General features: G+C 40.3%; 1 protein-coding gene across 2 annotated transcripts in view; it reads left to right on the top strand.

Moving 5' to 3' along the window:
- CENPP (centromere protein P) overlaps window positions 1-25,065 on the top strand; it is a 286,574-nt gene that overhangs the window by 111,487 nt on the left and 150,022 nt on the right. The gene's annotated exons all lie outside the window — the stretch shown is intronic.

Genomic DNA, 25,065 nt, shown 5'->3' with positions numbered 1-25,065 from the left:
AATCAGGATTAGAAACATATAACATTTCGCATTCGGTTTATTTTTAAAAGGCACTGGATTGTTGTTGCTTACACAGATTAAGTATATGACTTTTCTATACAAAGGCTTACATCCTCATTTTTATCAGCTATCTCATTTCTCCTCTTGTTTGCAGATGTACCCACTAGAATGCTTTCTAATATCCTTTGAGATAAAATTAGTCAGTTGGTTGCACTCCAAAGGTACATCTCCAATTTCCCTGTTTTTAGTATTGCACAAAATAATTTTGTAGTATTGAATAAAATGGAATGAAAAGCTTATGTTGCTCAATAGCTATTGCCTTTATTTTGTAGATTTAGAAAATTTCTTCATTTCATAGAGCTGTCTCTCCTGAATAGTAAGAGTTAACTGTTTTTAATGTTTAATTTTTACACTGTTTTCGTATTCTAAACAGAGAGTTGACTTGTGTCTTTTGGCAGTGAACTCAGAGTTCATTTTGGGGGGAATTCTTAAGCTTTTACAAACTAATAAGATAAAGTGAATCCTGGAGTTCATTTTGTTTCCTCAAAAAAGTGTTTTCCATTAGCTTTTTACAAAGAACTCACAAGATTTTTTTGTTAAACTTTGCATTTAAGAAAAGTATACAGTGTTTCAAGTGATGCTTTGGCAGTTGTAAAACTCTAGTCTATTATTGGAGACATTGGTATGAAAAACGTGGCAGACCACATTTGAGCCAAGATTCCATCTTGTTACTGATCTTTTCCATATGTTTTCTGTTAGTGTCTTTGTTCTTAAAACTCAGGCTTTCACTAAGGAAAAGAGAGCAAATCTGTGTACTTTTTTCAAAAATGGTTTTATGTGCCTTCACAGTCCTTTTGGAAGATTAACTTAAAATCAACAGCCTAATGTTTATATAACTTCTCATTAACTCTGTGATTTGGATTTACGATATTGATTGTTATTCATGTTTTTAACAAATGTGAAAAAAATTATCAGTGGGTAATTAGAGCACACAGAATAAAAAATGTCGAGAAAATTTAAACTGATTGGCAATGTCTGTCTAGGAGGTTTAAGGTGGCAAGGGACGGGAATGCAGGGAGGTGGTGGTTAGTTAAAGTCAGGCCTTAAAGGAAAAATAGGCAATGTGAGTTTGTAATAGTTCACTGTTTTAGTTAAGTGGTTATAATTGTAGCAGTTGGGGAGAAAATGAGTTGAATTGTTGAAAAGTGTAAATATATGCTATGGATTATACTCTGATTGAAATAGATTCAGTATCTCAAAGCTGAGTGACATAGGACTGGCTAGGAAAGGCCCTCCTGAGACCTGCTTAATTAACGTAATAAAGAATTACAATTTTCTGTGCATTTGTTCCACTTTATTTATTGGGCACCTACTTTGTGCAAATTTTAGGCACTTGGGACTCAGCAGTGAAAGTCTCTGTTATAGAGAAGGAAAACAAAATAAATGTAAATAATCATAAAATGCAGAATATAAACAAGGTAGAATGCGATGGAAGAGAATAATGCAAGGTAAAGGGATGAAAATGAGGCATTGGGGTACGGGTCAACAGTTCAGGCATCGCTGTATGTGGGGACTGGAATGGAACAATTAAGTTATTGTATGGCAGATGGTGAGAGCTGAGTGTCTCACTGTTGGAGTGGGAGTTACAAATAAATAAGCGAGGTGAGGTGGTGACAGTGATCCATGTGGTAATAGATTACAGTTGAAGACATCAGTATGAACTCATATTTAGCTTAATGCAGCTGGTTAAAAGGGAAATGTAGTTATATATACACAGCACACACATAGACCTCCTTGCTCTGTTGGCTGAGAGAGCCTACAAGCAGGAGCATTTTAAGCAGCAGCAAACACAGTCAAAGCCCAGATCTTGGTTTCTAACATCATTTTCCAGTAAAAGGAACCAGGGCTGCTCCTTGGAGAAATGGCTGATTCCAGGAGGACTGGAGCAAGGAAAGTAGGAAAGAAACTGCCTGGAGCATTGCACAGTACCAGAAAAAGGACACTCAGCAAAGAAAGGGATCTGGGGAGTCTCTGTTCTACTCAGTTTTGCTGTGAACCTAAAACTGCTCTAAAAAATAACATCTGTTAATCTTTGTTGTTGTTGTTGAGATGGAGTCTCGCTTTGTCGCCCAGGCTGGAGTGCAGTGGCACCATCTTGGCTCACTGCAACCTCCACCTCCTGGGTTCAAGCGATTCTCCTGCCTCAGCCTCCCGAGTAACTGGGATTACAGGCATGTGCCACCATGTCCAGCTAATTTTGTATTTTCAGTAGAATCGGGGTTTTTCCATGTTGGTCAGGCAGATCTCAAACTCCCGACCTCAGGCAGTCTGCCCACTTCAGCCTCCCAAAGTGCTGGGATTGCAGGCATGAGCCACCATGCCCTGCCTATTAATATTTTAAAAAGGGCAGACAGACACTATTTTAGGTAGTTTAGGTAGTTTAGATATTTAGAACTGAATATGGTGATGGGGCAAGTCAAGTTGGTATCAACTTGGCTGATGCCTAGTGATCTAGGAGGAGGGAGTCAGTGGTACTCTCACAGGTAGCCAGTGTCAGGGTCAAGGCAGACATATGCCTGGAAGTAACCACGTCTCAGCATTCTAAATGGAATCAAGTTTGTAAGGCAGATAATGACACTTAGCTGATGAACTACTTCTATCAGAAAGGCCACTTGGGCAGCCCTATAGAAACAATCCAAACATTAATTGCAGTCAGTCTCTTGGTCTGTCTGCTCCCAGGGGGCTATGAGGAGCCCCTGAATTCATGGCCCATACTCACAAGCTTTCTTGGCCGTCATCATTCACATTTTCTGTAAATGGTGCCCCCATCCCAACCCTGACCACTCTCTTGTGTAAGCCAGAAGTTTGGGAGTCCTTTAAATTAGTGCCTTCTCAAGTGTGGTAGGAGGCCCATCAGCATCAGAATTACCAGAGCTGCTTATTAAAAATTCAGGTTCCAGCATCTTTATATACTCTAGATCTACAAAATCAGAACCTCTGAGCATGGGCTCAGGAACTTCCATTTTAAACAAGTGTCCCAGGTCCCACCAAACCTTGAGGACCCCTGATGTAAATACTTCTCCCTGACTTTCAAATTGAATCTGTTGGTGAATCTTTTGTGTTCTACACCCAAATATCTTTTTGGTCTGTCTTTGTCTCATACCACGACTGCCATCATCTCAAACGTGGGTGCTCTGGGTAGGGTCTTGACTATGTTCACACATATCCTTCTCCAAACAGTTTTCTTGCTGTCTGCATAAAAATCAGACTGCACAGTGTCTCTACTTAAACTTCCTTGTTTCTACTTGTTACTTGTTTCTACTTGTTACTTCCAGTGATGCTTTATTTTAAAAAAGTAAATTCCAAACACTGATCTTCAAGCTTGGGGATGATCTGACCTTGGCCTACCACTTGCTCATTCTTGGAATGTTCAGTTTGCACTACTGCTGGTTTCTGCAACGTACCCACACTGGCTTCTTTTTGAGACTCACATTGCCATGTTTCTGTCTCACTATGACCTTTGAAGGAGCGTCTCTGTCTGTTGAGGATGCTAGGCCTCTGTACCTCTCATTCTCGTTGTTAGCTAACTCTTATCTTTAAGACATCAGCTTATCCCAGCTGCAATTAATTATGAATGTAATTATTTGTCTGCTTTCTCCTTTCTGACAAGATTCTTTTATGAGCTGCCATGTCCTCAAACTGTCAATAGTGGTTGCTCAATAAATATTGTTTGAATGAATGAATGCACAGTACCTTCCAATGCGTATCTTCTTCTCCATTTTCTGAATATGTTTTTAATTTCCTGCCTGTTGGAGGAAAGATGCCTCCAGACAATGGCCTCTATCAATTCAGGGGAATAATCTTACTGTCACCTCGCAGACCTTACCTGGTGAACTAATCAGCAGACCTCATAGGCCCTGTATGTGGAACAAACTTTTATTAACATAAAAGCGTGAATACAGAAACACTGGAAACAGAAGACAATCAGTGAATACTTGGCTAAAGTCTACAGAACACAACGAAGGGAAAGAACAAATAACTGTTATGCTTAACTCAGCATCTGAATCACCTGAATATAATCTTGTCATTTTCAGGCCAAGTGAGGTGGCTGACGCCTGTAATCCCAGCACCTTGGGAGGCTGAGGGAGGGCGGATTACCTGAGGTCAGGAGTTCCAGACTAGTCTGGCCAACATGGTGAAACCTTGTCTGTACTAAAAATACAAAACTTAGCCGGGCATGGCGGTAGGCGCCTGTAATCCCAGCTACTCGGAGGTTGAGGCAGGGGAATTCCTTGAACCCAGGAGACGGAGGTTGCAGTGAGCCAAGATCGCACCATTGCACTCCAGCCTGGGTGACAAGAACGAAACTCCATCTCAAAACCATCATCATCATCATCATCTTGTCATTTTCTTGTGAATTTCTTCCAGAGGTATCTTGTACATATAGAAGCAAATACATATATTTAGAAATCATTATTTCTCAAGAAGCATTCTTGCATGAAATTCAGGATGTTTCTACTCTTTTCCTAATGTAAACATTGGTGCAGCTAATATACTTTTATAAGGGACTGCACACGTGTGCTAGTGTGTCTGAGGGGTCAATCTTCAGGCACAGATGTGATTATTCTCCTCAGAGGCCCTTCCAAGTGGCACTCCGAGCTGTGAAATCCTCTGCATACCATTTATCAGGTTTTAATCTTTCAGTGATCTGGTGGGTTAAAATGGTATCTCATAGTTGAGTTCTTATTTCTCTTACTATGGATCTGGTTGAATATCTCTTATATTTTACAGTCCTGTATGCTGCTTTTTCTGGAACTGCTTGTATCTTTTACTTTTGTTTCTACTGTATTGTAGGTCTTTCACTTAATGACTTTTAGGAGTTCTTTATGCATAAGGGAAACTATGTGCTATGACTTATAACTATTATTTTCCAATTTGTAATTTGCTTTTTTTTTTTTTTTTTTGAGACGGAGTTTCGCGCTGTTGCCCAGGCTGGAGTGCAGTGGCCGGATCTCAGCTCACTGCAAGCTCCGCCTCCCGGGTTTACGCCATTCTCCTGCCTCAGCCTCCCAAGTAGCTGGGACTACAGGCGCCCGCCACCTCGCCCGGCTAGTTTTTTTGTATTTTTTAGTAGAGACGGGGTTTCACGGTGTTAGCCAGGATGGTCTCGATCTCCTGACCTCGTGATCCACCTGTCTCGGCCTCCCAAAGTGCTGGGATTACAGGCTTGAGCCACCGCGCCCGGCCTGTAATTTGCTTTTGACGGTTTTGCCATGAAGACTTTTTGTTACGTCACTGGGTTTATCCATCTCTTCTCCTTTTTTTTTTTTTTTTTTTTTTAAAGATGCAGTCATTCAAGTGATTCTCCTGCCTCAGTCGCCCAAGTAGCTGGGATTACAGGCACCCACAACTACGCCTGGCTAATTTTTGTATTTTAGTAGAGACAGGGTTTGATCATGTTGGCCAGGCTGGTCTCGAACTCCTGACCTCAGGTGATCTGCCCACTTCGGCCTCCCAAAGTGCTGGGATTACAGGCGTGAGCCACCGCACCTGGCCATCTCTTTTTTTTTTTTTTGAGACAGAGTCTCGCTCTGTCGCCCAGGCTGGAGTGCAGTGGCCGGATCTCAGCTCACTGCAAGCTCCGCCTCCTGGGTCCACGCCATTCTCCTGCCTCAGCCTCCTGAGTAGCTGGGACTACAGGCGCCCGCCACCACGCCCGGCTATTTTTTTGTATTTTTTTAGTAGAGACGGCGTTTCACTGTGTTAGCCAGGATGGTCTCGATCTCCTGACCGCGTGATCCGCCCGTCTCGGCCTCCCAAAGTACTGGGATTACAGGCTTGAGCCACCGCGCCCGGCCTGGCCATCTCTTCTTAACAGCCTCCTGGCTTTTGTGTTATAGTTACTTCTGCATTCACATAAAAATTATTCCTTGATTTCCACTGTTCATTTTAGGACCATTATGGTTTCTTTTGTTGTTGTTGTTGTTTTGTTTTTGTTTATTTTTTGTTGAGATGGAGTCTCACTCTGTCACCAGGCTGAAGTGCAGTGGCGCAATCTTGGCTCATTGCAACCTCCGGCTCCTGGGTTCAAGCGATTCTCCTGCCTCAGCCTCCCAAGTAGCTGGGACTACAGGTGCACACCAGCCCTCCCAGCTAATTTTTGTCTTTTTAGTAGAGACAGGGTTTCACCATGTTGGCCAGGATGGTCTCGATCTCTTGACCTCGTGATCTGCCCGCTTCAGCCTCCCAAAGTGCTGAGATTACAGGTGTGAGCCACTGCGCCTGGCCAGTTTCTTTATTTTCAAATTTTTTTTAAAAAATTGCATTTGAAAATCTGGTATGTCTAGTGTTTACAGTACTTGTTAAGTATGAGATGCGATCCCACTGAATATTTTGCTGGCATTAATTGAATAGTCCACCTTTCCCCTATCAAATTTGAAATGCCACTGTTTCCATACACTAGATTTCTTTAACTATTGAAGGCATTTCTCGACATTATATTATTTCCCTTTGACATGCCTGTCGATTGATGTATTGTTGGCGTTTGATGTGGATAAGGGTACATTTATTTAGATCTCATTAATACTTAATACTTGGTATTCTCTAAACTTTTTCCAATTTGCTAAGTATTCAATGGCAATACATTGTAATTTTAACTTCCATTGGCTTGCTTACTAAAGAGATTGAACATCTTTTCAAATGTTTTTCAGACATTTGGATTTTCTCTTCTGATGTGTGCCTGTTGATGTTTTTTACTCATTTTTCTTTTCTTTTCTTTTCTTTTTTTTTTTCACTCTGTCACCAGGCTGAAGTGCAGTGGCACAATGTTGGCTCACTGCAGCCTCTCCCTCCGAGGTTCAAGCAGTTCTTCTGTCTCAGCCTCCCGAGTAGCTGGGATTACATGTGCCCACCACCACGCCTGGCTAATTTTTGTATTTTTAGTAGAGATGGGGTTTCACCATGTTGGCCAGGCTGGTCTTAAAACTCCTGACGTCGTGATCTGCCCACCTCAGCCTCCCAAAATGCTGGGATTACGGGCATTACCCACTGCGCCCGGCCTTTACTCATTTTTCTGTTATGTAATTTTTTAAAATTGATTTTTACAGATTCATTATATCTCATAGATACTAACCTCTTGCTGGTTATACCTATGACTCTGTGTTAACAGTTTTTCAGTTGATTCTCTTGAATTTTTTAGGCCTATGTGGATCATATGAAAATGGTAATTTTGGCCGGGCTCACTGGCTCACGCTTGTAATCCCAGCACTTTGGGAAGCTGAGGCAGGTGGATCACCTGAGGTCGGGAGTTCGAGACCAGGCTGGCCAACATGGCAAAACCCGGTCTCTACTAAAAAGATAAAAATTAGCTGGGCGTGGTGATGGGTGCCTGTAATCCCAGCCGCTCGGGAGGCTGAGGCAGGAGAATCGCTTGAACCTGGGAGGCAGAGGTTGCAGTGAACCTCTATCTCAAAAAAGAAAAAAGAATATGGTAATTTGAACTTCTCTTTAATTGCTTTTGAGGGACTAGCTCTTTGTTTGAAAGACATTTTGTAAATCTTTACTATCTAGACAGCTGGACTATTTATCGTTTGGTCTTTCAGTTAACTCCTATAAACCACATGAGATGAAAGTACATTTCAAATCAATAAGCCACGTGACAGTGACAACAAAACTAGCAGATATCGTAGAATCCTCGCCAAATAAGGAGGGTTGGGTATAAAAGCCAGCACACAACCAATCACAGGCTGCAGAAAAAGCAAGAGAGCACTCATAGGCACGGGGAGCAGCCAGTACTCCACCCTCACAGAAGCAAAGTCCCACAATTATATACACAGTTAAAAAATGATTTTTACATAATTAATTCAAAGTTTCCTCTACAATGACTGGTACTAAGTAGTTTGTACTTTTAGAAATCACATTTTCAGGACTAGGAAAGGGTGGAAAGATGCATTTTACTTGGTGAAATCATTGGGAAATATTTTTGTTGTTGAGGAGGTGCAGATAGAAGTAGACCCTTTAATTTGGGGAATACATAATCCATCGTATTAGATAATTGGAGGAAAGGGCAGGAAAAAGATACAAAAAACTTTTGGACTTGAATCTTTCATGGTATTGATTTATTTTTTCTTCAATTAAATAGAAAAGATACCCTGAGATACCACAAAGCAAAAAGGCATTTAGGGAGTGGCTTAGTTCATCTTTTGCTACTATAACAGAATACCACGTACTGAATAATTTATAATAAACAGGAATTTATTTCCTCACAGTTCTGGAGATTGCAAAGTCCAAGATCAAGGCACCGGCATTTGGCAAGGGACTTCTTGCTGGGTTAAAGAGAGCAAGACGGGGTGCTTCCACTCCTGTAATAACAGCGTCAGATAACCTAAATACTTCTTAAAGTTCCCACCTCTTAATACTCTTATGATGGCAGTTAGGTTTCAACATGATTTTTGGAGGAGACAAACATTAAAACCATAACAAGGAAGGAGGAGTAAATTCCTCCCGCAATCACTTTTCTGTTTGACTGGTACTTGGTACAGACAGTGAGTCTCCCTAATTACATTTGGTTTTTTTGTAAGGCAGCCTGATACCTTTTTTTCTTCTCTAATGTGGGGAAAAGGTACATTAAGCAGAAAGATTACCTTCTATAAGTTAATAAGAGATTATATAGTTTGAGATACATTTATAAAACATTATAAAACATCTGGAATGTTTTATAAATGATTGCTATGAGAACAATGAAAATGTAATTACAAAAATGTACCCTAGGCTGGGTGTGGTAGCTCACGGCCTGTAATCCCAGCACTTTGGGAGGCTGAAGCAGGCCTATCACTTGAGGTCAGAAGTTCAAGACCAGTGTGGTCAACATGGCAAAACCCCAGCTCTACTAAAACTACAAAAATTAGCTGGGCTCAGTGATGCATGCCTGTAATCCCAGCTACTTGGGAGGCTAAGGCAGGAGAATCACTTGAATGCGGGAGGCAGAGGTTGCAGTGAGCCAAGATTGTACCGTCACACTCCAGCCTGGGTGACAGAGCAAGACTTCATCTAAAAAAAAAAAAAACAGGTATACATTTTTTTAAACATCAACTGTTTAATATACACATCTTATGCTTTGTGCTCACCTTCCTTTAAATATTATTCCCAAAGCACAGTAATTCTAGTTTTGCAAAGTACAAAAATCAATGTTATTTCTATATACTAGAATGAATAATTGGAAACCGGGCGTGGTGGCTCACCCCTGTAATCCCAACACTTTGGGAGGCTGAGGTGGGTGGATCACACAGTCAGGAGTTCGAGACCAACTTGGCCAATGTGGTGAAACCCCATCTCTACTAAAAATACAAAAATTAGCTGGGCGTGGTAGCGCACACCTGTAGTCCCAGCTACTTGGGAGGCTGAGGCAGAAGAATCACTTGAACCCAGTAGACCAAGGTTGTAGTGAGCCGAGATTGTGCCCCTGCACTTCAGTCTGGGTGACGGGGCGAGACTCTGTCTCAAAGAAAAAGAATGAATAATTGGAGATGGAAATATTTAGTTAACATCTAATAAGATTTGTGTAAGAATTGCATGCTGAAAGTTGCAAACATTGAGGAAGATCTAAATATAAGTATTGGCAAAAGGATAGACACTTGAGCAGTGGAATAAAGTTCAGATGTAGGCTTACAAATTTCTGATTAATTTATTTTTGCCAAAGATAAGTCAGTGGAGAAGGAATCATCTTTTAAACAAATATTGGGATAAAATCTCATTCAGAAAAGTAAAACTTAAAAAAAAAGAAATTGTTAAATTTGGAGGAAAACATCCAGAGGTGCAAGATGGTTCAAACCTTAATATTTTAAAGTTTTCTGAGCCTGGTGCAGTGGCTCACGCCTGTAATCCCAGCACTTTGGGAGCCTGAAGTGGGCAGATCACCTGAGGTCAGGAGTTCAAGAAGTTCAAGACCAGCCGGGCTGACATGGTGAAACCCCATCTCTATTAAAAATACAAAATTAGTGTGGCATGGTGGTGCATGCCTGTAATCCCAGCTACTCAGGAGGCTGAGGCAGGAGAATTGCTTGAACCTGGGAGGTGGAGATTGCAGTGAGCCAAGATCACGCCCCTGCACTCCAGCCTGGACAGCAGAGCGAGACTCCATCTCAAAAATAAAATAAAATACAAAGTATACTGTACACTGTGTACAACCTTAGGTGTGTTTTGGCAATGCTTGGTAGACATAGTCCAGGGATGAAACTCTTATCAGGCAATCTACAGTCATCTTTTTCAAGATTCAGAGGTTTGTCTTTATAACCCTTATTTTTCATTTTGTTTTATTTATAAATCCCCGAGGTTCAGAGTGATTAAAAATACTGTCTGACCATTTTATAAAACCATTCTCAAGTGGGCCCTGGTGTTGATTTCTCCTGTTACCTTAGATTCTACTGCAGTCATTTACTTTTTAATTAAAAATGTTATTTTGATTTCGTTATTGAGTCACATGCAGTTATGAGAAATAATACAGAAAGATCCCATGTACCTTTTACCCAGTTTCCCCTAATAACATCTTGCAAAACTATGGTACAGTATTACAATCAGGATATTGAAGTTGAGATAGTAGAATTACAGAACACTTTTATCCCTGCAAGAGTTTCACATGTTGCCCTTTAAAGGTACATCTCTTGCTCTTCCCCTTCATCTTTAGCCCCTGGCAACCACTCATCTTTTCTCAATTTTTACAGTTTTGTTATTTCAGGAATGTTATAGAAATGAAATCATACAATATACAACCTTTTGGAAATGTGTCACTAAACGTAATTCTCTGAGGATTCATTTGAGGTGCTGCATGTATCACTGGTTTATTCCTTTTTATTACTGAGTGATATTCCATGAAATAGATGTACCACTGTTGGTTTAACTGTCCACTGAAAAAACATCTAGGCTGCCTCCAGTTTGGGCTAATACTAATAAAGTTGTTCTAAACATTAATGTACAGGTTTTTGTGTCAACATGAGTCTTCATTTCTCTCGGGTACATGCCCAGAGTATAATTGCTGGGTCATATGGTAAGTGCATGTTGAGTTTTTAAAAACATGCCAAACTATTTTCCAGAACAGCTGTACCATTTTACATTCCCACAAACAGTGTATGAGTGATTCAGTTTCTCGACATCCTCACTAGCATTTGATGTTTTAACACATTTTTATTTTAGCCATTCTAATAGATATGTAGTGATATATTACTGTGGTTTTAATTTGCATTTCCCAAGTAGCTAATGATGTTCAGAATCTTTTCATGTGCTTATTTGCTATCTGTGTATTCTCTTTAGTGAAATGTCTGTTCATGTCCTTTGCCCATTTTCCCATTGAATTGTTCATTTGTTATTGAGTTTCATGAGTTCTAGATACTAGAACTAGGAGTACCTTTGTAGGATATGTAGTTTGCAGAGATTTTCTCCATTCTGTTGCATGCCTTTTCATCTTCTTAGTATCTTTCACAGAGCGAAAGTTTTAAATTTTGGTGAAGTCCAGTTTATTGATTCTTTTTTCTTTTATGGATCATGCTTTTGGTGTCATATCAAAGAACTCTTTACAAAGTCCTAGCTCTCAAAGATTTTCATCTGTGTTATTTTCTAAAAGTATAGCTTGACATTTTACTTTTATGATTCATTTTGAGTTAATGTTTATATAGGGTTTGAGAGGTTTTTTTGCTTATGCATATTCAATTGCTCTGGTACCATTTGTTTAAAAGACTGTCTTTCCTTCAGTAATTGCTTTGGTGCCTATGTCAAAAATAAATTGTCTGCAGTCAATGCTATTTCTGGCTTTTCTTTTTCAGTTCTATTTATTTATATGTCTGTCTTCCTGACAACACAACCTAGTCTTGATTACTATAGTTGTATCATAAGTCTTGAAATCAAGTAGAATGATTTTTCTCACTGTATTCTTTTTCCAGAATTGTTTTGGCTATTCTAGTTCCTTTGCCTTTCTACATAAATTTTAGAATGATCTTGTCTGTGTCTATAAGAAATCTGGCCACATGTGGTGGCTCACACTTGTAATCCCAGCACTTTGGGAGGCTAAGGCAGGCGGATCACTTGAGGACAGGAGTTTAAGACCAGCCTGGCCAACATGGTGAAACCCCATCTCTACTAAAAATGCAAAAAAATTAGCCGGGCATGGTGGCAGGTGCCTGTAATCCCAGCTACTCAGGAGGCTGAGGCAGGAGAATCACTCAAACCCAGGGGGCAGAGGTTGCAGTGAGCAGAGCTCATGCCTTTGCAATCCCACCTGGGCAAGAAGAGCGAAACTCCATCTCAAAAATAAATAAATAAAGTAAATCTTGCTGGGATTTTGGTAGGAATTACATTAAAACTGTATATCAATTTGCCCTTTCTTTTCTTTTCTTTTCTTTTTTTTTTTTTTTTTTTGAGGCAGTCTCACTGTGTCACCCAGGCTGGAGTGCAGTGGCGCGATCTTGGCTCACTGTAAGCTCCGCCTCCCGGGTTCACGCCATTCTCCTGCCTCAGCCTCCTGAGTAGCTGGGACTAAAGGCGCCGCCACCACTCCCGGCTAATTTTTTGTGTCTTTAGTAGAGACAGGGTTTCACCGTGTTAGCCAGGATGGTCTCAATCTCCTGACCTAGTGATCTACCCACCTCGGCCTCCCAAAGTGCTGGGATTACAGGCATAAGCCTCCATACCCAGTCCCCAATTTGCCTTTTTTAATTGGGTTTTTGTCTTATTATACATTGTAAGGGTTCTTTTATATTCTGGATATGAGTCCTTTATCAAATATATAGCTTGTAATATTTTTCTTCTAGTGTATGATTAGTCTTTTTCTTTTTTCTTTTCTTTTCTTTTTTTTTTTTTTTTTTTTGACAGAGTCTTGCTTTGTTGCCCAGGCTGGAATGCAGTAGTAGGTTCTTGGTTCACTGAAACTTCCGCCTCCTGGGCTCAAGTAATCCTCCCACCTCAGCCTCCCGAGTAGCTGAGACCACAGGCATATGCCACCACACCCAGCTAATTTTTATATTTTTTGTAGAGAGGGTTTTGCCATGTTGCTCAAGCTGATCTTGAATTCCTGGGCTTAAGCGATCCACTCTGCCTCCCAAAGTGTTGGGATTACAGGCATGAGCCCTTGTGCCCAGGCTTTTCATCTTCTTAGTAGCCTTTTGACACATAAATATTAATTTTATAAAGTCCAATTTATAAATTATCTTTTGGAGACACTGTCTCACTCTGTTGCCCAGGCTGGAGTGCAATGGCACAGTCACAACTTACTGCAACTTTAACCTCCCAGGCTCAAGTGATCCTCCCACCTCAACCTCCAGTGATTCTCCCTCCTCAGCATCTTGAGTAGCTGAAACCACAGGCATGTGCCTCCACACCTGGCTAATTTTTTTTATTGTTTGTAGAGATGAGGTCTCCCTATGTTGCCCAGTCTGGTCTTGAACTCCTAGGCTCAAGCAATCCTCCCACCTCAGCTTCCCATAGTGCTGGGATTACAGACATTAGCCACTGCACTGGGACCAGTTTATTAATTTTTACTTTTATTATTTGTGCTTTTGGTGTCAAGTCTAAGAACTCTTTGCCTAAGGTCTGAGATATTTTTTCCTGTTTCTTCCAGAAGTTTTATAAGTTTTATCTCTTATGTTTAGGTCTATGATCTATTTTGATTTAATTTTTGTGTGTGGTGTGAGGTTAGGATCCAAGTTCACTTTTTTGCGTGTGAATATCCAATTGTCTCAGCACTATTTGTTAAAAAGACAATTGTTTCTCCATTGTGTTGTCTTAATATCTTTGCCAGAAATTAGTTAACCGTAAATGTGCAGGTTTGTTTCTGATCTTCAGTTCTGTTCTATTGATGTATGTGTCTGCCTTATACTAGTCTCACGCTCTCCTAATTAGGGTAGTTTTACAGTAAGTTTTGCCATTGGGGAGTATGCATCCTCTAATTTTGTTGTTCTTTTTCCAAATTGTTTTCACTGTTTTAAGTCCTTTGCATTTTCATATAATTTTTGAGATTGGTGTATCTACATCTTCCATCATAAGATTTCATGATGATTGAGTGCTTAGTGTTTAAACATTGCATTTAAATTGCTTCATTTTTGAGTGGGTGTGGTGGTTCTTGCCTGGAATCCCAGCACCATGAGAGGCCAAGGCAGGTGGATCACTTGAGGTCAGGAGTTCGAGGCCAGCCTGGCCAACATGGTGAAACCCTGTCGCTACTAAAAATACAAAAGTTAACTGGGCATGGTGGCATGTGCCTGTAATCTCAGCTGCTTGGGAGGCTGAGGTGGGAGAATCTCCTGAACCTGGGAGGCAGAGGTTGCAAAGCCAAGGTTGCATTACTGCACTACAGCCTGGGTGACAGAGCGAGACTCCATCTCAGTCAACCAATCAATCAATCAATCAATAATCTGCTTCATTTGTTATTGTTATATGGTATGGCCTTAGTAAATGTGTGGTGCTGTTCTTTTGTTCTTATTAAGGTTTTCCAGTACGGTGAAGTGACTTAGATTCTTTTGTATATGAAGCACAATTCTGTTTGTCCTAGTTTTCAAATATTTCGTCTTTTTGTTTTCCTAAGTATTTTTGTTAGATTGTGTGTTATTATTTTTTCTTCTAGTTAGATGTTATTGTCTAAATTTTTAAATTTTTAAAATTTTTAAAATATAATTAATAGTGGTTTAAGACTATTTGAAAGTAGACCTGGCTTTGATGTCTTTATTTTCAGACTTCTATAACTTATTAGAATAAGACTGCCCTCCTATGGTGAAAATTAGGTAATTTTTTTCAGTAAATTTAATGAGCTTATTTTTGGAAAAAATAATTTAAAATGTGTTTATTTTTAAAATATGTGGGAAATAAACAATAAGCTATTCTGTGTTTCCAAATAAACAGAGATTGTAGAAACCACCCCCCTCCCCCACAGCCCACACTAGCTATAAAGTCACAGTTGCTGACTGTGGGAGGCCCTGGCCACAGCTTTTCATGAGTTGGTGGTCTTAAGTCACCTGTCTCTCTGGAGAATCAGTTTTATAATCTTAAAATGAAGAGGTTTCAATGAAACTGCTCCACATCTAAACTTGTGTGGCTCCTTTGGCTTTCTATGCCACCTTCTGTTTGTCTTCCTATTATTTTATGGGATATCGCTTTGTATCTAGTCCTCTTTCTCAATCCCATGTTAAAATTCTTGGAATGCCCTTGAGTCTTATTGGTCTGATCCCCTCTATGTTTTCTGTAGAATTATGTAATATTGCTACTAGTACCATTTGGGCGAAAGGAACTCTTTGGTCTTCAAAGTACTGAAATGATTGTAAGTATGGATAAGCGTGGTGAATATGGAGAATTTGTTACTTATGTTTATTCAAATTAATAGTTGCAGTGGCCTCCCCTTATCCACAGTTTTGCTTTCCACCATTTTAGTTACCCATGGTCAACCATGGTCCAAAAATAGTAAATGGAAGATTCCAGAAAGAAATAATTCATAAATTTCAAATTGCATGCTCTTTTGAGTAGCCTGATGAAGTCCCGTGTTGTCCAGCTCTGTCTAGCCCAGGACATGAATCATCCCTTTGTGCAACATATCCACACTGTATACACTCCCTTCCCGTTAGTCACTTAGGGTTATTAGATCACCTGTCATGGTATCCTAGTGCTTATGTTATAGTAACCCTTATGTCAAAGAGAATCTATAACAGGGGTGTCCAATCTTTTGGCTTCCCTGGATCACGCTGGAAGAATAAGAATTTTCATGGGCCACACATAAAACACACTAACACTAGTGATAGCTGATGAGTTAAAATAAATAAATAAATAAATCCCAAAAAAGCTCATCATGTTTTAAGAAAGTTTATGAATTTCTGTTGGGTCACATTCGAAGCCATCCTGGGCTGCCGTGGGCCATGGCTGTGAGTTGGACAAGCTTGATCTATAAAGGGCTCCCCTTAAGTGAAAAGGTAAAAGTTCTCAACTTAAGAAGGAAAGAAAAAGAATGATGTGGTGAGAGTGCTAAGATCTGTGGTAAGACCAAATCTCCTATCTGTAAAATTGTGAAGAAGGAAAAAGAAACTCGTTTAGTTTCCTGTTGCACCTCAAACTGCGAAAGTTATGATCACAATTCATGCATAAGTATTTAGTTAAGAGGGAAAAGGCATTAAATCTGTGAGTGGAAGACGTGAACAGAAATGTGTTTTGGTTGACAACAATCAGGTTTTGTACTTGCTGTGGTTTCAGGTATCTACAGGGGATGTCTTGAAACATATCCCCTATGGTAAAACCAAGACTATTGTTCAGTAAGTCCTCACTTATCATCATCAGTGGGTTCTTCGAAACTGAGACCTTAAGTAAAATGACATATAATGAAATCAATTTTACCATAGGCTAATTGTTACCAAACAAGTGTTAAGTTCCTATGGCATATTTCTGGTTATAAAATCGTCACCGAACTTCCTAATAAAGACGCAAAACATATCTAATATTAAACATTGAAATAAATGTGAGCTATATGTATGTTTAAGGAAAGGTTAATAAAAAGTGCATGAAGTTTCATCTTTTATTAGTCATACTTTTGGATGTTAGTTACATGGCATGTAACTACAGTGTTAAAATTAAGCTACATATTTATTTATCATCTATGTACTTTACATATATTAAACGTCAATAGAAAATTTATAAGAAGTCAACAATATGGATTCAACTACTAATTTATAGGAAATGCAGAGGACAGAGGCATATGTTAAAGTACACCACAAGTACGCAATCAGCAAGATCTAGACTGTGGGAAATGCCTGGTGAAGCAAACAACTTGGTTTCTCCATCAGATAAAATGTAAGGAAGAAAAAAAGGGATGAAGGGGAAATGTATAGGTTGAAAAAGACTTAAAGGTATATTGACCAGGTGTGGTTGCTCACACCTGTAATCCCCACACTTTGGGAGGCTGAGGCAGGCGGATCACTTGAGCCCAGGAGTTCAAGACCAGCCTGAGCAGCATAACAAGACTCCACCTCTACAAAAAATACAAAAATTAGCCTGGCGTAGTAGCGCGTGCCTGTAGTCCCAGCTGCTCAGGAGGCTGAGGCACGAGAATCACTTGAACCGTGGAGGTGGAGGTTGCAGTGAGCTGAGATCGCACCACTGCACTCCAGCCTGGGTGCCAGAGTGAGACTCTTAGGAAACAAAGCAAAACAAAAACAAAGACTTAAAACATTTGTCAACTTATGACATCTGTGTGCACCTTGTTTGGATACTGACTCAAACAGACAAACGAGTTTAAAAATTGTGGAATAGTTGGCAAGTTGAACATTTGCTGAGTTTGATGATATAAGGAAATATTGTCAATTATTTTTTGGTATGGTAATTGTATTGTAGTTAATGTTTTAAAAAGTAGAGGGAGGTATTCTTTCTAAGGCCAAAATAACCCCTACACCAAAATTTGGCAAGAGCATCACAAGAAAACAAAATTGTAGGCCAGTAAACCACAAATAGTAAATGAAACATTGTAAGTTAAAATTTATGTATATATATAAATGAGGCCGGGCACAGTGGCTGACACCTATAATCCTAGCACTTAGGGAGGCCAAGGTGGGCAAATCTCCGGAGGTCAGGCGTTCAAGACCAGCCACACCAACATGGAGAAAACCCATCTCTACTATAAATTTAAAAATTAGCCGAGCATGGTGGCGCATGCCTGTAATCCCAGCCACTTGGGAGGCTGAGGCAGGAGAATCACTTGAACCTCGGAAGCAGAGGTTGCGGTGAGCCGAGATCGTGCCATTGCACTCCAGCCTGGACAACAAGAATTAAAATCTGTCTCAAAAAAAAAAAAAATGGAAAAGAAAAAAAGAGATACTCCATTATGATCAAGTGGGATTTGTACCAGGAACTCCAGATTGGTTTGAAAAAGCCCATTGTGATTCATAATATTAACAGAATAAAAGAAAATTATATGAACATCTTAGTAAATAAAAAACATTTGATATGGCCGGGCACAGTGGCTCACGCCTGTAATCCCAGCACTTTGGGAGGCCAAGGTGGGCAGATCATGAGGTCAGGAGATCAAGACCATCCTGGCTAAAACAGTGAAACCCCATCTCTACTAAAAATACAAAAAGAAAAAAAAAAAAAAGCCAGGCGTGGTGGCGGGTGCCTGTGGTCCCAGCTACTCGGGAGGCTGAGGCAGGAGAATGGTGTGAACCCAGGAGGTGGAGCTTGCAGTGAGCCTAGATTGCGCCACTCCACTCCACCAGCCTGAGTGACAGTGCGAGACTCTGTCTCAAAAAAAAAAAAAATGATACAATTAAATACACCATTATCATTATCATGATGAAAATTTTTAGGAAGGTGACTTAATTTGATAGAGGGTATCCACAAAAATACCACTAACATAACATGAGGAAATACTCAACTCTGTTCTCACCAAAAATTGAGAACAAGACAAGAATGTCTACTTTCATCACTCCTATTCAGGTTTATACTGGAGTTCCTAGCAGTGAGATACAGAAAAGAAGAAATAAAAGGTAGAAAAGTAGGGGAAAAAGGAATAAAAACTAACTCTAATTACAGTAGACATAATTTTATTTATGAAATCCCAAAAGAATATACAAGCAAACTATTAGAATTAATAAGTGAATTTAGCAAGACTACTGATTATAATTTCAATATAAAATATCAATTTTTACCATATACTACCAATACATAATTGGAAAATAAAACTTTAAAAGATCATTTATAATAGCATCTGAGCTATCACCAACCTGGGGTAACTCTAAAAAGAATGGTGTAAGACTTTTATCAGAACACTACAAAAAGAAGAATATAGCAGATAAAAACACATTGTGTTCCTAAGGTGTGAATAAATTTTTTTCTTTTCCTTCACTAATAAGCATCATTCAGTGATTTCATTCAGAAAAATATATTGAACCAAGGCAGCATGTTAGCCTTGGGGAGGGAGAGAGAAGATGCAAAGATGACTAACACACAGTCCTTGCAACCAAGATATCTAAAATTCTCTGGAGAATATGAAAGAACAGACCAAGCTGGGCAACATAGTGGGACTCTGTCTCTTAAAAAAAAAAAAAAAAAGGAAAAACAGAGAGAGAAAGAGGGAGGGAGAGAAAGAGAGAGAAAAAAGGAATGAAGAGATGGAAGGAAAAAGGGAGGGCTGGAAGAATAGTCAACTATGTATTCATCTCAGCTCAGTAAATCAGCACTTTACATAAGATAAAGTAAACAGAGTAGCTACCTGTGGGGACATCTGGCCTTCTAAATGTTTCAAAACAAAGGAATGAGTTTCTTGCATGACTCAGCTTCGAGCTTAACTTTTCCTCTTTAACATAATGTAGCAGACCCCAAACTTTTTGGCACCAGGGACCAGTTTTGTGGAATACAATTTTTCCACAGATGAGCATGAGGGAGGAGGGAATGGTTTCAGGGTGATTCAGTTGCATTAGATTTATTGTGCACTTTGTTTCTATTATTATTACATTGTAATATATAATGAAATAATTATGCAGATCACCATAATGTAGAATCAATAGGAACCCTAAGCTTGTTTTCCTGCAACTAGATGGTCCCACCTGGGGGTGATGGGAGACAGTGACAGGTCATCAGACAGTAGATTCTCATAAGGAGCACAACCTAGATCCCTCACATGTGCAGTTCATAATAGGGTTTTCGCTCGTATGAGAATCTAATGCCACTGCTGCTTTGACAGGAGGTGGAGCTCAGGCAGTAACACAAGCAATGGGAAGTGGCTGTAGATACATATGAAGCTTTACTCACTTGCCCACTGCTCACCTCCTGCTGTGTATTCCAGTTCATACCAGTTATGGTCCGTGACCCTAGGGTTGTAGACCCCAGGCATAGTGAATTTGGGGTCCGGAGATTTTATTTTCCTTTCACATATTCCAATAAGAATGTGATTGTGATACAGTGACTGAGGATAAAAAGGAAGGAATGAATGCAAGAAGCATGAGAAGGTAGGGCAGGACCTGACACCTGCTTGTCCATAGAGATGCAGGAAGATTAGAAATCAGCTGAGCAACTCCTAGAAGTTTAGAACCTGCACAGCTAGGAGGAAAAACAGAATTAATAGGGACCTTATGAGTTTGAAGGAAATTGTTTATGATGTTCATTTTGATTGCGTTTTATGCCACCAGATGTTTAAGTTTGCTTCTGAAAATTTGCTACTTGTGAATGAGGTAAGTGTTTGAGATGTGGATTTTGAAGGACCCACCCCAAAGGTAATGATTACAATGGATGAAATTGTTAGGGAATAGAGAGAAGAGACCAAGTGAAGGATATTGGGGAACACTAGCCACTAAAGGACAACCAGAAAAGCATAATGTGTGTTAGCAAAGTTGTAATCGCCCGAGGGTTTCTTCCAGCCAGCTGCACAAATGAAGACCACAGCATTGTAGTAAAGAAAGAGTTTAATAGACACAAGGCTGGCCACACCGCATGGGAGATGGAGTTAGTACGCAAATCATCTTGTGGGTTAGGGGTTTTTCTTTTTCTTTTCTTTTCTTTTTTTTCTTTTTCTTTTCTTTTCTTTTTCTTTTCTTTTCTTTTCTTTTTTTTTTTTTTTTTTTTTGGAGACAGAGTCTTGCTCTGTCACCCAGGAGGCTGGTGTGTAGTGGCACAATCTCTGCTCACTGCAGCCTCCGCCTCCCAAGTTCAAGTTCAAGCGATTCTCCTGCCTCAGCCTCCCAAGTAGCTGGGATTACAGGTGCCCACCACTATACCCAGCTAATTTTTTGTATTTTTGGTAGAGATGAGGTTTCACCATTTTGGCCAGGCTGGTTTCGAACTCCTGAGGGTTAGGGGTTTTTCAAAGGCAGTTTTGGGGAAGTGGTCAGGGAGGCAAGGCTTGTGGCAGGTTGGTTGGGGCAAATCATAGGATTTCATCTCTAGTCAGGTGTAAGCTGTTCTCCTGTGGGCTGAATTGCTTCTGGATGGGGCCACAGGAGTGGGATTGGAAGGTCCAGGTGAAGCCATAGTTGTCAGCCATGCAAAAACACCTGGAGGCCGGGTGCGGTGGCTCAAGCCTGTAATCCCAGCACTTTGGGAGGCCGAGACGGGCGGATCACGAGGTCAGGAGATCGAGACCATCCTGGCTAACACGGGGAAACCCCGTCTCTACTAAAAAATACAAAAATCTAGCCGGGCGAGGTGGCGGGCGCCTGTAGCCCCGGCTACTTGGGAGGCTGAGGCAGGAGAATGGCGTGAACCCGGGAGGCGGAGCGTGCAGTGAGCTGAGATCCGGCCACTGCACTCCAGCCTGGGCAACAGAGCGAGACTCCGTCTCAAAAAAAAACACCTGGAAAGGTATCTCAAAAAGCCAGTCCACAATAGTTATATTATTTGCAGGAATGGCTGACAATCTATGTCTACACCTTAGCAGAATCAGTCTCCTCTCTTCCCCAAGTTCATGGCCTTTCATTGGCTTTACAAAAGAAGATGAGTTTTGGGCAAGGTCTGTTATCATTTAAACTAGAGCCTAAATGTCTTCCAAAGTTAGCTCAGCCCAATAGTACAGTAATAATTTAAGGAAAGGGAAGATGGAGGCTGCGTTAGCTCAGATCTTTTTTACTGTCATAATTTTCTCATTGATATATTTGCAAAGGCGATTTCAAAGTGAACAGAGATTTTCAAGAAAAATAATGTGTCATCATAGTTAAAAGCATGGAACTAGACTGCTGTATTCAAATGCCAAATCTGCCACAAGTGATTTAATTTCCTTAGCTCCTACACCTAAAAAAACAGATATAAGTAAAAGTACCTCATAGAGTTATTGTACGAATTAAAAGTAAGGCATTTGTAAGAATGTCTGAAAATGTTCTTTAAACATCAGTGATATGGTTTGGATCTGTCCCCACCCAAATCTCATGTCAAATTTTAATCTCCAATGTTGGAGGTGGGGCCTGGTGGGAGGTGATTGGATCATCGGGGCGGATTTTCCCCTTGGAGCAGTTCTGATGATAGTGAGTGAGTTCTCATGAGATCTGGTCGTTTAAAAGTGTGTGACACCTCCCCTTTCTCCAGCCATGTGAAATGCTGCTCCCCCTTCTCCTTCCACCATCATTGGAAGCTTCCTGAGACCTCCCCAGAAGCAGACTCCACCATGCTTCCTATTCAGCCTGCAGAACCATGAGCTAGTTAAACATTGTTTCTTTTTTTTTTTTTTCTTTTTTTTTTTTTTCAGACGGAGTCTCGCTCTGTCGCCCAGGCTGGAGTGCAGTGGCCGGATCTCAGCTCACTGCAAGCTCTGCCTCCCGGGTTTACGCCATTCTCCTGCCTCAGCCTCCCGAGTAGCTGGGACTACAGGCGCCCGCCACCTCGCCCGGCTAGTTTTTTGTAGTTTTTAGTAGAGACGGGGTTTCCCCGTGTTAGCCAGGATGGTCTCGATCTCCTGACCTCGTGATCCGCCCGTCTTGGCCTCCCAAAGTGCTGGGATTACAGGCTTGAGCCACCGCGCCCGGCCAACATTGTTTCTTTATAAATTACCCAGTGTCCGGTATTTCTTTATAGCAGTTCGAGAATGGACTAATAAAATCAGCTATTATTGTTTAATGTCATTTGTATAAGAATTTTGGTAAAATAGATTCAGGAGAATCGTTAGGTCAGCTGCAACAGATTAAGGTTCATGTGAGTAGAAAGGTAATACTAAGGTAAGGCAATTCTTTCAAAAAGTAATAGAATTGTGGGCCGTGCGCGGTGGCTCAAGCCTATAATCCCAGCACTTTGGGAGGCCGAGACGGGCGGATCACGAGGTCAGGAGATCGAGACCATCCTGGCTAACACGGTGAAACCCCGTCTCTACTAAAAATACAAAAACTAGCCGGGCGAGGTGGCGGGCGCCTGTAGTCCCAGCTACTTGGGAGGCTGAGGCAGGAGAATGGCGTAAACCCGGGAGGCGGAGCTTGCAGTGAGCTGAGATCTGGCCACTGCACTCCAGTCCAGGTGACAGAGCGAGACTCCGCCTCAAAAAAAAAAAAAAAGTAATAGAATTGTGAATGAAAGAGAAATAGTATGGCAGCTTAAGGGAGAACAAAATTGAAATTTTTTTAAAAAGCTTTTGGAATGCTGGGTGTGGTGGCTCATGCCTATAATCCCACCCACTCTGGAGTCTGAGGCAGGAAGGTCACTTAAGCCCAAGAGTTTGAGACCAGCCTGGACAATTTGTGGAGAGACCTCATCTCAGAAAAAAAAAAAAAAAAAGTTTTTGTTTTAGTGATTTCTAAATACCTCATGATAAAGAAAATCACTTCAGTAATTAGTCCGTCACAAACGCAGTAAATAGTAAGTCACTTGTTTTCAGTCTTTAATGGATTTTTCCAGTGGGTAATATTTTGTATTCACCATAAAATGTGTTTGTGGCAGTAAATGTTAATGCAATTTTGGTTGTTTATGATTTTTATTAGTGATTTGTTTTTTGCAAACTTAAAACCAAAAATGGCTAACAGCTGTAAGATGGAAAATACAAACATAAACCTCAGTAAATTAATTGCAGGGATTTCAAGAATCATTTCCAGTATTTTAAAATTTTGGTTTTGTCGTTTCTTTTTATAAAAAGATTAACTTAGCTACTTTAAGCTCCACTATTCAGATCATACATAAATCTGTTTTTTATTCTAACCTTAGTATTTACCTTATGATTTTATGATTAATTTCAAGATGTTGGGTTTTTTCAATGTCAATAAACATTTTTTACTTTTACATATGTTCTTATAAGTGCCATGATATCACAATTTTTTGTTACATTGTAGAAAAGTTTATTTCTTTTATAAACAATTGAAACTTTAGAATATTTTAATTTTTGTGTGATTATTATGGTATTGTTTTCTTTTGTCTTTAAGGACTTCATGATCTTTTATTTTTCTTTGTAAATGTTTATGGTTTACAAAGCATTGCATATATATTTTTATCATTTATTCTTCATAGCAACCTTATTCAGTGTTGTCACCCCTACCCTTTATAGGTGAGGAAGCAGGCTCAAAGAGGTGGTGACTTGCCCAAGACTGTAAATGGAACTGGATTTCCAAGTCAAAGTTCTGCAACCCTGGGCACTACTGGTTGTAGCACTACTGGTGGTTAACCTTTATTATTAAAATCATACTGTCATCATCCCTCTACTCATACCATGATCTTCCCTCGTTTTTTGCTCAAAAAAGTAGCAGTTTTGTTCTAGGTTTCCAGATATGAGATTTTAGAAGTTGACTAACTTTCCTGTAAAGCTGTTGTTTGCAACCTGCTGAGATTTTGCCCTACCTTCCACCACTCTCCTCAGTGACATTTGTCAATATCTGGAGAAATTGATTGTCAAAACTGTAGAGGAGAGGTAGAGGGGAGGATGGGCGCAGTGGCTCACGCCTGTAATCCTAATACTTTAGGAGGCTAAGGCTTGGAGGATTACTTGAAGCCAGGAGTTCAACATCAGCCTGGGCAACAAAGTGAGACCCTGTCTCCACAAAAACTTAGCTGAGCACAGTGGTATGCACTTGTAGTCCCAGCTATTTGGAAGCCTGAAGCAGAAGGATTGCTTGAGCCTAGGAGTTTGTGGATACAGTAAGCTGTGATTACACTGCTGCACTGTAGCCTGGGCAACAGAGCAAGACTCTGTCTCTTAACAAAATAAAAAACAAAAACCTGTGGGGGGCAGGGGATGCAGGTGTTACTGCCATCTAGTGTGTAGAGACCAGGGTGCTACTAAAAGATGTACAGGGCAGCCCCTGCTGCAAAGAATGACCAAAATGAATGACCGCAAAATGAATGACCACAAAGTATGACCAAAATGTCAAGGGAGCCAAAATTGAGTAACTCCACTCTGAAGAGTATATTTACCCATTCTTAATCTCGAAATCCAAACTCTCCATCTCTTGTATATCTGTAATGTTATTCTTTGCTCCTCGCCCCCAAATTATTTAAAATCTTGTTTTTGAGGTAGTTTAATATAAAGGTGATTATCTTTCATAGCATGGGAATTACACGGTGTGTTTTAGTATTGTTATTAAGAATTTACATTAGGCCAGGCTCAGTGGCTCACGCCTGTAATCCCAGCACTTTGGGAGGCAGAGGCGGACAGAT

This window comes from Trachypithecus francoisi, unplaced genomic scaffold, assembly GCF_009764315.1.
Source record: "Trachypithecus francoisi isolate TF-2019V2 unplaced genomic scaffold, Tfra_2.0 Lachesis_group16, whole genome shotgun sequence".
In the NCBI taxonomy this organism is placed as follows: Eukaryota; Metazoa; Chordata; class Mammalia; order Primates; family Cercopithecidae; genus Trachypithecus; species Trachypithecus francoisi.
The sequence above is the reverse complement of the archived record's forward strand: the minus strand, read 5'-3'. Positions and strand labels throughout refer to the sequence as shown.